The sequence below is a fragment of the Triturus cristatus genome, chromosome 3_1, assembly GCF_964204655.1.
Source record: "Triturus cristatus chromosome 3_1, aTriCri1.1, whole genome shotgun sequence".
NCBI lineage: Eukaryota > Metazoa > Chordata > Amphibia > Caudata > Salamandridae > Triturus > Triturus cristatus.
This window is the reverse complement of record NC_140583.1, coordinates 579313273-579317325: the sequence shown is the minus strand read 5'-3', so window position 1 is coordinate 579317325 and position 4053 is coordinate 579313273. Positions and strand designations below refer to the sequence as shown.

Below are 4053 nucleotides of genomic sequence, written 5' to 3'. Positions count from 1 at the left end.
ATGCGGAAAAGCAGGATAGGAAATGCACCTAGAATTGGTTTTAGTTTGTTTCGAAATTGCGAATGAGACCCCCGAAGGAGTGAATACTCTCCCCGCTAAGTCCAGAGCCCGTACATCAGACACACGTCTACATGAAATCAAACATAACAATAAAGTCAGTTTAGCTGATAATTGCTTACGAGATAGACCTTCATTAGCTGGTCAATTCCTGAGAAAACGAAGTACTACGTCCACATCCCACAATTGTGAATACCTTGGTTTTGGAGGGTTTACCAACCTAATACCTCTCACCACCTTACAGACCAAAGGATGTTCCCCCACTGGTCTTACCATCCACGTGAGAGTGACCCGCTGAGATAGGAGATCTAAAATTGTTCACCGTCCTATAGGCTAACCCTGTACTTGCCATCTCCGACAGGAAATTAACGATCATATGGATTCCGGATCCCATGGGATCGCCTTGCCATTCAGTACACCAACTAACCCACTTACGCCAAGCTGATTCATATCGCTTGTGCATAGCTGGGGCCCATGATTGGGATAAGAAAAACAATTCGTTCTCAGAAACTCCCGGCACTTTCCAACGTCTCCGGAAAGTTTCCATGCCATAAGCGGCAACTGGTCTTGAAGTAGCAGAAGATGCGGTTGACCCAGAGGGTCCGTCACGATTTCCAGAAATAATAGCATACGTATTGAAGACACACAAGAAAGAGCCAACGCCGCTGGGAACCACGCTTGTGCTCTCCAACACGGGGATATCAGCATCACCTCCGCTCTCTGTCTGCGGATCTGCGCTTACACTCTCGGAATCATGGTAAACAGAGGAAATGCATACAGCATGCCCGTCGTCCATGATCGAAGGCATGCGTACAAGTTGCTCGCCAGAGGATCTGATCTCCAACTGTAAAACAGAGGCAGTTGTGTACTGAGCCTGGACACGAATAACCACCAAGAGATTTCTGTCCTGGCCTCGTGACTCAGCAGAATCTGTTCAGTTTAATTCAGGCCCTTGCGTAAGTGTAAGATCTTTAATTGCTGGAGTGCCCTGTAATGAAGGGGACCCGGGAAAATGGCCTGGATCACAAGGCTAACAGGCCCACCAACCTGGATAAAGTCCGTAAGGATATGGTGTGAGAGGACAGTGCTCTCCTCAATTCCTTCTTGATGGCAACCTGTTTCTTTAGTGGAAGTAAAAGCTGTGTTGTCTCCAACTTCACTTGGAACCCCAAAAACTCCATCGACTGAGCAGGAGTCATGATAGATTTGTCTGAATTGATGACAAACCCCAACTCTTGTAGGAGTTGTGTCGTCAATGCCAGATGTTGAAGAACTGTGTTCACACTCTGAGCCATTATCAGGATATCGTCTAAGTAGATGATAAGCCTGACCCCTCGCTCCCTTAAAAATTGAATCACCGGTTTTAGGAGTTTGGTGAAACACCAACACGATAGTCTGAATGGCAGAGTTAGGAATTTGTACCAGTCGTTTCCCATTGGAACTGAAGAAATTGCCTGTGCGCGGGAAATATAGGGACCGCTAAGTAAGCGTCATTGAGGTTTAGCCTTACCATCCAATCCCCTTCCAAGAGCAAGTCTCAGAGTAAGTGTATGCCCTCCATCTTGAAGTGGCAATACACTACCCAAGAATTGAACTCTTTGAGATTTAATACAAGACGAAAGCCCTGATCTTTCTTCGGGACAAAAAACACTGTGCTGGTGAAACTGTGAGGTTGAGGTACAGTTTGTACAATTGCCCCGTTCTGCATCAACGATGCCACTTCGCTGTCTATAAAAGACCTCTCTACTCTGGAAAAATGTAGTGGTTGTGGTCTGTGTGTTTGTTGAGGTGTGGCATAAAAATCTATCTGAAAACCGAGTACTGTCTGCAGTACCCAAGGGTCGTACGTTAGGGTTCTCCATTTGTGTAGAAACAAAGCAATCCGACCCCCCACCTTGACATTCCCACACTGAGGCAGAATTACCTGAATAGGAGGAGTCTATATCGCTACCTTGTTCTCAGTAGCCTCCTTTCTGGAACCTGCCGCGACCCCCGCGATTTCTGGTGGGGTAAAAATTAGACCTTTGGGCTCCTCCTCTGCCTCTCTGCTCGAAACCTCTGGAGGCCTGATTGGATCCATGACCGGGCGCTCGACCTTTGAAGTGACCGGCCCTGGTAAAAAGGCCAGTATGAAAAACCTTCTTAATATTGGTTTGGGCCTTATCCAATGCAGAGAAAGTGGCGACGTATTTACCTAATTCCTTCTCAAACTTGTCGCCGAACAAAAGACCATTGGCCAAGGTGCCTGCTTCCATTGTGGCCATGTCTGCCAATCGGGGGTCTATTTGCATTAAAAATGACTGCCTGCGCTCTGTTGAGATTGAGCAATTGGCATTGCCCAAAAAACACAGGGCCCTCTGTGCCCATTCCAAAATTTCCGTCACATCTAGCGGTGTGTTGGTATCTTTGGCATGCACCGCCGCATCCAGGATCTTAGTAATCGGGCCAGAGATATCTAATAATTTATCCTGGCACCCTCTCCAGGCTCTATCCAAACCCTTCTTTGGATCCTTAGAAAAGTTCTTTAGGAAAGAGGCCATGTTAGGGTCCATCTCGGGAGTGTCGGCCACTTTACCCAACAAGGCTGGTCTAGGACATTCCTAGCGTAAAGTGGCAGGCACAGCGCTCTGAAACCCCTGGCGAAGGTTCTCCTGAACATATTGCGCGACTTCCACACAAGGTACCCAGTCCATGGAACGTGGGTGGATGAGGTTCTTCGGGTCAAAATGGAGATTTTTGGTAGGTGGAGGTGCGCTGACATAGTGAGTCTTGCACTTCTTTTTTGCCAGTTTAGGCGGTTCTGCCGTGTCCTTATCCATGTCTGAGGTGTCTGGGGCAGCCGGAGATGACTGATCAGTGTCCCCTGTCAACAGGGTGGAATTTTTGGCTGGAAAAGGTTCACCATAGGAACCATAATCAAGGACCGAAGACGCCACTTGCACAAGGCTCTTCCCCAGAGGAGTGTCGAGATGGGGTGCCCAAAGCCACCTGCATTTGGCGCTTTCCATACTTCTTCAGGGGCTCAGCATATGGCTGTAGAGCCTTAATTAGCACCCTGTTCACCGAGCCATGGACGTGGGTATCCAGGGCTTTGACCAACTGCTCCTCCAACTGGTGCTCTTGGGGCACCTCTTCATAGTTCCCATAGTCATCGTAATCAGCCCACTGGTCAGCCTCCTTCGCGTAATACGCCATCGTGAGATAGGAGGTGTGGAGGAGTTTCAGGGGGAAAGAACCCAAGGGTGAGCACTGGCAGGAATATAAATATATAAACTACGACCCTAACTAACCTGTCCCTGAAAGTGAAAGTATCAGCACACTGGCCCTAAACCTAAATAAAGTTAGCAAAACTGCCAAAATGTCATTTTATATATGTGTGGAGGGAGCCACCATTCACTTCCCCTTAGGCAGAGCTTTATTGCCGTTTATTCGCCCTGTCAGGTATTCAAGAGGCTGAGGGTTGAGCAGCTGAACTCGTGGATGCGGGAGAAGCCGGTCGGAACTGTAAACTCAGATCTGGCTTCACGCGCATGCGCGAGACTCATGGCAAGCAAAAGAGTACTTGCTGCCCCTCACGCGCGCATAGCACGTCTGTCCCGCTCCCGCTCCACTCTGGAGGGAATCTGCCGTACCGAGCCCCAAAGCTCTCAATTACCATAAAATCAACACGTGCACGATCGCACAATCACCATAATTAGCATAAGATTATCGGGAATCAAGCGCGCGTATCTTCACAACATTAACATTTAAATTGAATGAAAACATGCAAATCACTTAACTCGCTGCTGCAGCAGCAAAGAAAGAGGAAGTGCTTTATTCATGATGAACTATATATACACTATGAACTGATAGTGATTGGTGCATACTATGGAGGGGTTTGTACTTCCGGTGTATGCTGAGTTTAAAGTTGTTCATTGGCTGCTGTTTGCTAGTAAATTAAAGAGAAGCATAATCTGAGCCTCTGTGGATTGACATAGAATCTGAGCATCCAGAGGA

The 4053-nt window shown here is 47.8% G+C and overlaps 1 pseudogene; it reads right to left on the bottom strand.

The window, feature by feature from the left end:
• Positions 1–2015: 2015 nt before the first annotated feature.
• Positions 2016–2876, bottom strand: LOC146860586 (uncharacterized; annotated as a pseudogene).
• Positions 2877–4053: the final 1177 nt, after the last annotated feature.